Genomic DNA, 9,676 nt, shown 5'->3' on the forward strand with positions numbered 1-9,676 from the left:
ATACTCAAACTAATTTGAGCAAAATACTCACCTTAAAGCAGTGAAGCGTTCCTAAAAGCCACTAGAGGGCTGCATACATAAACCTTAGTTGACGTACCCATCTAGGGACTACTAATTCAGCCAATCATATTATCAGAACTATAGACAGGCAAGTCATAAAACAGAAACATACAAATGAGCATTCAAAGGGTGCTCATAAGGCACCAATGTTATTACATGCGCTCCGACGCAGGAAAACCAAATAAAGAGTGCTCAGAAGGCACCAATGTTAATACATGCGCTCAAAGCGCAGAAAACCATCAAAACAAACACAAAATAAGGACAGGGGGCAGCCGACTTACCATCATGGGCGTCCTGCTCGGTCGGGGAGTTCACTTCCTCCTCATCACCATCAGAATGGAACTCAGGGGGGTCCACACCAAGACATTGGGCCGCCAAAACTGCCATCTGATGTGAGATTCGAGCCTGAAACCACTGGAAGTCTGTACCTTCCATCCCTTGGTCCCAAGCTCGCCGAGCACCCTCCATCACGACATCTTCACCGAGCTTAAAAGAGTTGGTTGCCTCTCGCCGAATAGTGCCCACCTCCTCTTGAGTCTCTTGCACATTCTTCTCGAGGGCGTCTACCTTCTTCCCAAAGTTGCCAACTCGTGTGGAGACGTCCGCATACTCAGATCTGAGGGTAGTTAGCCTCTCCTCATGCTCCGTTATCGTCGTATTCCTTGGCGTTGGCCTCAGCGAGGCGTAGAGCAGACGCTTGTGCGTTGATAGTTACTTGCATATAGGCCCGGATCTCAACCTTGTTTTCAACATACTTCTCATGGTTCTCTATTGCATCCTTATTCTTGATCAGCTCAAGGTGCATGTCTCCATGGTACCGCCTAGCCTCCACAAGCCTGATAAACAACTGCATTGATAAGACTGTTAGTACGGAGTCGGGACAACAAATATTAAATAAAATAATTGGAAACTTACGTCTAACACAAGAGATTGCATGGCCCCAAAGTAGGCGTCCTCTATTCCAGGAAGAGACTCCACATACTCCCTGGGGATTGAAGCATACACGGAGGAAAGAATTTTATCCTTCTCCGCCGAGCTAAAACCACCAGAAGGCGGGATCTCTGCAATCTCAGTCTTCCTCATCCTCTGAGGATCGAACCCACCTGCGCAAAAGTAAGAAACCAATATTAGTAAACATTTACTAACCACGGAAAACACGCTTTGCTTAAGGAGACTTACCATCTTGAGCCGCCGCTTGAGGGGTAGAGGGAGAACGGGGCACCGTTTTGCCCTCTTCCTATTGAGAGCCTTCCCCTCCCTTGGAAGACTGGCCAATATCCCTGACAAGCATCTCTTTGTTGGCTTGCCCCAGCAGCCAACTTGGCATCTACCGCCGCCTCGGAAGACGTCTGCTTGACGTCCACGCTACCCTCTCGGGACACCTCGCCTTTCTCTTCCATGACAGCTAGATTGATATCACAAGCCGCTTTGCTAGCAGAAAGACTCCCTTTCTCGGGAGAAGAATTTCCCAAGTCCACAACGATGGGTGGTGTTGTCATAGTGGCATCAGTCACCCCAATGCTTGGAGGACATCCTTTCTTCTTGAAAGAAGGCTGCTTAGCTTGAGGCGGCGCCATGGTAGAACGCGGTTGTTTCATGGAGACGGATGTCGCAAACCCCTACAAAAGAAAACAAAAGTTGAAGTGTATAGCACACCGCCAAATTTATAATCAACCAAACATAAATATGTAAATGACATCTGACATACCTTGGGAAGATCACCGTGGTAGCCTCATCACTCTTTTTTGAGGTCTCTTTCTTCTTGGCCGCAACGGCACGAAGGACCTCGTCAGCATACACCCGAGACAACCACTCAGGTACGCCAACTTTCCCCTTGCCTTATGGGGACAATCGACTAATGGTTAGCTCTGCATAATCCAAGGAGAACAGTAAGAGAAGAAAAGAAGAAGGAGCTTTAAAAATCAGAATAAAACACAAGACTAGGCTACCTCTAGGCATATATGGACACAAGCCAGGGGCCGAGAGAAATACTCTATTAGTAAACTGAGCTACGTGAGGGAGCCAACTATTTGGCACCCATGCATGACGATTGGGAGACATCATGTACACCTCCGCTTGAAACAAAGGCCTTAGAAACCTCCACTTTCTCGAATAAAGCCGTGGAAGACTCTCACTGTTTGAGATAAAGCGCGACCTAATGTTCCAACAGTTAAGACGTCTTCAACGGATGGCGTCCTCCATATGGATAATGGACCATTTTTTCCTCCACCACATCGAGCTGGACGACTTTCCTACCACTATTTTAAAGCCTTTCTGGTTATAAAGGGTGAACCATCCCCGTGGTAAACGGGTGGAAGGCGCAATGTCCACCGGTCTAACGAATGACGGGAAAGAAGGGACAACGTCACTTAACTCACATTTGGCTATAAATCCAAAGATGTTGGCCCATGAGTTAGGAGTTAGTTGGGCCAGGCCAATGTCATAACTAGACCTGTCAAACGGGTCAGGTTGTAAAAAAATATTTTCGGGTTCGGGTTGAATCGGGTCGGTCACTTTCGGGTTCGGGTTTACAAATGCTTGTTCAAGACCCAGAATTTTCGGGTTCGGGTCGACCTAACGGGTTGAGAGATTTTAAAACGCGCATTATATTTTCATTAATTTAGGTGATAAATATACAAAATATGAGCAAAAATTAACAAATTTTCCTACACAAGTTTATATTTAGTCAAATTTAACCATAAAATGGCGTATAATTCAAATTAAAGTTATATTACACACAACAATAGTAAAAACAACGTGTTTATTATGCTTAAATTTTCTCATAATCTCATTTTTTAGTATAAATACAATGGTTTTTAATCGGTCGGGTCCAAAACGGGTTCGGTCGGATTTTGACCCATTACTTTTCGGGTTGCTCGGGTTCGGATAAAATTGGGTTACGAATCACAAAATCTTATTCAGGACCCATTATTTTCGGGTCGGGTTTGGGTCGGTTTTCGGGTCGGGTCGATTTTTGACAGGTCTAGTCATAACCCTTCAAAACATCAAGCACGAAAGGATGTAAGGGAAACCTAAGTCCAAGTCTAAAGGCAGCAGTATAAACGGCGACCTCGCCCGAGAATAGACGGTTCACAGTGCTACGAGCATTAGGACATTTGAAGCTGAAGCCGCGGGGCAAGAGAAGAAACCGTGCAAAGTCGCGCCCCTACTCAGCCAAGTACCGAAGTCATTTCCTACTAGGCAATGAACAAGAACGAGGAGCTAGACGAATCCTCTCTCCCAGAGATCATGAGAGGAGGCTTCCTAGTTACCTCATTGTCCGAGGAGCTAGACGAATCGTCCTCAAAGTCCTCTTTGGGAAAAGGAGGAACGCGTGCCACGCTCTTGCGTCTCCTTTGGAGGATGGGTCGTCCTAGCACCTCCTCTCTCGGGCACCGTGAAGATTCAGCCCCCCTCCTCGCTACGTGAGGGATATTTGAAAAGGAAACATGGCTCTCCCGGGGTGCCTCCCATGCACCCACATTGGCCGTTTGCTTAATTCGAGCATGACTTCCTGCATAAGGAACAGGGTGTCTGACTTAAAAGGGAAGTAAGGTAGCGGAGACCTCGTCAAATAAAATGGTCGAGGAACACGTCCATGGTAATACGCCTCCCCAAAATTTGATAAGAATGCATAGGAATGAAAGGACAATTTAAAACACAGAAGTGACAAAAGAAGGGTACTTGTGACAATAAAAAAGGCAAGGTAACTGCTAAATTTTGGCTCCCCGGAATATGAATCGCGAAGAAAAGGCAATGAACAAGAACACACGAAGAACAATTTTATCTTTGGCAAGAACAGAATAATCCTCTCAAAAATCTCTCTAGCTCTCATAAGTTATCTAAAGGAAATGAAAGAGTAGAATGAATCCCTACTCCGATTTATAAAGAAAATCTAAAGTGTGGCAGATATCAACACGTGGTGCTCATGCAAGTCAACAAAACTCAAGAAAAATGTACTAACGGTATAGAGCATTTGATGAGTGACATTTATGTCTCTCATAGGGTAGTAATTTAAGCATTATTTGGGTCGATTTTATTCTATTTTAGCATTTTTAGTCTTTATTTTACTTGATTTCTTATTTTGATTATTTATAACTTAGTTTAGCATTTTTAGCTATTTTTGTTAGGTTTTTAAGTCTTATTTTCCTAATTTATTTATTTTCTTGTTTCGATAATTTTATACTTTAATTATTTTAGTTTTCGTTATTAACTTTCTATTTCTATTTCTATTTCTTATTTCTTATTTATTATTATTATTATTATTATTATTATTATTATTATTATTATTATTATTATTATTATTATTATTATTATTTATTTATTTATTTATTTTTCGTTCTATTTTTATTTCGTGATTCTCTCTCGTGTTTGTTTTTATGTATGTAGGTAAGAGTATCATTGGTACGGGATTGAGTTGCAACAATCAAGAAAGCAACGAGCATGAATGAAAAGAATTAGAGTGTGGACTTTGTTGCTTGTGGGCCTCGGCCCAACTGCTTCCCAAGAGTCCAAGACACACAAACATTAGCTATGCTCCTCCACCTATGCACACCCTACTTAGCCTACACCACACCCTCCTCAATCCTACACCACACCCTTCACCTATCAACAAGAGCTGCCCAGCCTCACAACTACTCCATCTCACCACGCACAACTCCAGCCACGATATCCACCTTCACCTTCCAACTCATCTCTACTCCGCGCCTCCACACAAACAGCAACACCAAGTGCATCTCCACGCACAGCACCACCAAAATGCCCAAATCGCAGCCAAGGAAATAGAGAAAACAGAGTAATTTGAGTTTGGTCGAACCCGTATTAAGTTCGATCGAACCCGAATTTTAGAAAAGTTTCTGCAAGTATGAGGTCCGACCGAACCCCATTGATGTTCGACCAAAATTGTAGTTGAGTTCGACCGAACCTCCCTTGAGTTCGATCGAACTTTTGAGCGCGGAATTGTTGTACGGATTAATCAAATCGGCTGGCCTTGATTCGAGGGGAAACAATGATTGGATGATAATGATAGGTGATGGAAGATCGACGGTAATGATAGTTAATGTACAACGAAGATGAACGGTGATGGTTAATTGATCGACGAAGATGGTGCGTGGACGGCGAGATGATGATAGATGATGATGATGATGATGATCGATGGTGGAGGATGATGGATGAACGGTAATTGATTGAAGATGAGGGAGAGCTGCGAAGGGTTGCGAACCAGTGAAGAACATGACGAAGAAAACAGCCAGGGGCGGTGCTGATTGATTTCAAAGAAACGGAGGGTCTGGGCCTGATTGAAATGGAAATCACGGGGATGTACATAATTTAGTTTAGTCTCTAATTTTTTAGGGTTTATGCTTAATTTTTGGAGAGAGAGAAAGTGAGGAAAATCAATGGAAAAATTGGGGCTTTGCAATTTCAAGTGTGGCAATTTGTATTGAGCAACCAACCATCAATCAATGGGAAATTTCATCTCTCTCTTCATTTATTTATTCATTTATTGCTTTATTTATTTATCGTTTTAATTAGTTTAATTGTTTTTGTTTATTTTAATGATTCATGTTTAGATTAGTTATTGTTATTGTTTAGAATCATGTTTTTAGTTGTTAATTTCTATAAATTTCATACTTTTATGTTGATGGAGTAGTTTATTGGTTAGGGTTTGGGTGAAAACCCAATATTGATTGGTTTGGGCTTTGTGATTGGATTTTAAGATTTTTCATGACTAAATTATTACATGTTTGAGCATTCCCAATACTTGTTGTATTCAAATTAGCTACTTGGGTGTTACATGATTTCTTGAGGTAGTCTAGTTGGGTTGGAAAGGGATTAAAGACCTAGCCTTGACTATTTGGTTGAATTGGACTTTGACATACCCCGGGATGATAGTGTAGAACGGGAGTTCGTGCTTGATGCTTAGGGAAATTGCTAGATACTGGGAGGTGGATGTAGCTACTTGTGAATTCAACGTCCATACATGTGGTGTTCATGTCCTATCCTCTATTTTGTGCCTCTTGTGCTCATTCCATGATTCGTTGTTGTTTGACCCCATTCCCTAGCCTCGTTTGTCTTTGGTAGTTAGTTTAGTTGATTTAGTTTTAGTTGGTTAGTTGACTTTCCAACTCGTTCGGACCTAACTTGTTGTTCGATTAGCATAATCTAGTGCACCTTAGTCCTTGTAGATTTCGACCCTTACTTATCGCTTTACTTATGTTTAATTAGTGATTAGTTTAGGTTTTTGTTTGATTAGGGAAGACTAGTAACGATCTAGTTTTTCCCTCGATCAACATCTTTCTTGAGGGAAAAATGATGGGCTAAAAAGACTTGTCCACCTTGGAACCACCATAACGCGACATGTGGCACCTTCCATACCCAGTGTCATACACTCTAAGTATATTCTAAACCTTCTAAATGGATTACAAGGTAAGAATGGCCCAAGACCAGAAGATGCCCAAATACTTAACAGGCCACTTAGGTCCTCTACCACTACAAAAATAAAGAGTAAGGACTAAGGAGGGCGTGAATATTAAAGAAGGACGACTTGTTTTCGTCTTCAAATATTTAATCCAATAGGACGAGTTGATATTCGCCTTTTAATATCTACCAAATCCCCTCATTGATTAAAATTAGTTAAATTTCGCCCTCTTGATCATACTTTGTCTTACCGCACTCTGCAGGAAATAGCAATCCTTCACCCAAAATGATACACTATAAAAAATTTCTTCCGTTTTCCCACCAAATCCTTTGCAGAGCTCGACCTATTGGATTCGTAGCTCTGCTCAAATTGCGCTCTCTCTCTCTCTCTCTCTCTCTCTCTCTCTCTCTCTCTCTCTCTCTCTCTCTCCCCTAAATCGCCAACCAAAAACCTTCACAAGTTATCCAGTAAACCCTAATTTAATCGAAAACTGATCGAATTGCTCAACTCGTTCACTGCTCAGTTCATAAGCTTTATGATTTGTTCGAATATTGCTCGATTCTGTTGAAATTAGGTCAAATTCCCATCATCACGTTGTAAGAATCGAACAGCTTATCGAGCTGGTAAACGTGAGGCGACTGCAGACGTAGTTGATATGAATGTTGAATTTTTATAGTGTTGTTGTGTTGCATATAAATTGAATGTGATTGAATTAATATCTTATTACACATTTGTTGTAATTTCTATCTGGATTGAGTTTTTTTGGTGAATTTCTATATGATTTTGATGTTACATTGCATTCATGTGTGACTAATGGGAAGCATATAGCTAGCTTGTATTCTATCAATACTAAGGATAGCTAGGAACTCTTTGGTTACCAATTCACTTGTTAACTATTACTTTTGGGTGTGATTTACTTCTTGAGCTTGCAAGAAATTGTTTGTAAGAGATTAGAAATGCCAAATTGAGTGGATTTTCAGACTTGTTTATTAAGAAAAGGAGTGAAATTAATGTTACAAAGTGCAATACAAATTCATAGATTTTGATATTTTCTTCATTATGTGATTTATCATTTAAATTAGAACGAGTAGAATCATATTACTTGAGCTTGTAGACTTGTGTAACTGAAAATATCAGACATATTGTGGTTTAGTCGACTGGAGGTTATAGTGTAGTTATTTTTCTGATTCCTAGTCTTTTTCTCTGTAATGTTTTATGATTCTTAATTTCATACATGTTTTTTCAATTACTTAGGATCTGAACAATTAGGCTAGACATTCTTGTAATGAAATCTGAATTAGGGAAGGATGATAAAGACATAAAGTAATACAAAAAAAAAATCCTCATTATACGTTTGTTGGACGCTTGGATGCTTGGAAAATATTAATGGCCCAAAAGATAAGATGACCCTTAATTATGTAGTTTAGTTTGGCAAATGTATGGGGTATTGAATCAACAAATATGTTAAGTATTCCATGCAAATCTTTTCAGGTTCAGTTTCTGGAGCAGCATAGAGATCACAAGGAAGATTGTCGTGCCCATAATTCCTCTATCCATTGCTTTGTATATGTTATAGATTAGATGATTGGATGCCGGATTCATCCTCTAGTAATTTATTGTTTATAGGCTCTAAAACCTGCAATTTTATTTCGATGTTTGTGATAATTGCTGTTAATTACTTGTAGGAAACTGTAATGTTTGTCCAGGAAACTGTTGAAATTGTTTATGATTCTACTAACTCGAACCCCCGATTCAATGTTAGCTGCATTTCTTTTGCTTTTGATATGGTTAATCTTATCAATAGGTAACTAGTACTTTGAAGTTATGTTGTTTTAGGCATCTGAACAAGGACAACTAGCTCACATGTTTATCCCCTCATGAGAATACAGGTTATGGAATCAGAGATTTAAAACTCCAATAAACAGGTACTTTTATGCAGCTATATGTGTATTAAAAGTCTAGGGGAGCTCTTAGGTTTGAGCACTTCAGGTTTTTGTCAAATGGAAATTTATGAGTTCATCCACCATGATTGTTATTGACTAACTATTACCTAGTCTTGTGAACTATAAGCATTCCTTCAATGGGATGATTGCATTGACTAAGTTTTTCTCAAAACAACACTAACTATTAGCTCAAATGGGAGAGCATTGTGCAAATGCACAAAAATGTGGGTTCGAATCCCACGTGGATGAATCTATTTGATTTATTGGTTAACATTTTAAAAAAACAGAAATAAAAAAAAGCAAATAGTACAATCAAAAAGGGCGAAAGTACCTGCATTTCATAATTTCAATCAAGGAGGGCAAAAAAAGAAGTTGTCTTTCTTTTACTAATCAAAAAGGGCGAAAAATATTTCCCTCTTTGATTTTAATCTAGGAAGGCGAAAAAAGTTGCCGTCTTTGATTCCAATCAAAGAGGGCAAATATTTTTATATGCCCTGCAAGCTAATAGGACGAGGCTAACAGGGCGACAAGAGGGCAATTTGAAAATCGCCCTAATAGCCTAAAAGGGCGAGTTTTACTTCAAACAGGGCGATATTTTTCGCCCTATTTGATCTTATATGTTATAGTGTACCTCCATATCAGATAAGGACACGTGCCCTCATCTCCAAGGTTAACCAATAAGATAACTAGGGTTTTTGGAACAAATCTCAAAATCCTAGCCTTATAAATAGCTCAGATCCCAAGGAAAAAGGGGCAATCGATTGACTCTCACCTACCTTAATTATTCTGCTTTAACTTTTCTCTAAACCACATTCTCTCTCTATCAAATACTTACTTAGCATCGGATTGTTTTGCAGGTTATAAGAAGACTGTGCCAGCTCATACATGATACCTCTATAGAAAGGGTGACACGGGTAATTGGACCAATTACATGTCTGTATTCTGGGTCTTTGACCAAATATATTTCAATTAAGGTTGTGTTAATATCTTTACATGTTTGTGTAAGACGAACAATAAAATTCCTTTTGACACCCCAGAAATTTATACGAAGTAACTTACGCACACTGTATTGTGATTGTGACAAACACTTTAGATAAATTAGTTACGTTCAAATCCAAGCTTTTATTTCATACGGTATACTTGTATCATTCATAAGACCCAAAACAGAAGGGCTACCATGTCACATTGTCACCTCCTCCATGCAAATGATCTCTTTCATATGATAAAAAGAAATGTGTATAGAAACTCATAATGC

The sequence above is a fragment of the Spinacia oleracea genome, chromosome 4 (genome assembly GCF_020520425.1).
Source record: "Spinacia oleracea cultivar Varoflay chromosome 4, BTI_SOV_V1, whole genome shotgun sequence".
Taxonomy (NCBI): domain Eukaryota; kingdom Viridiplantae; phylum Streptophyta; class Magnoliopsida; order Caryophyllales; family Amaranthaceae; genus Spinacia; species Spinacia oleracea.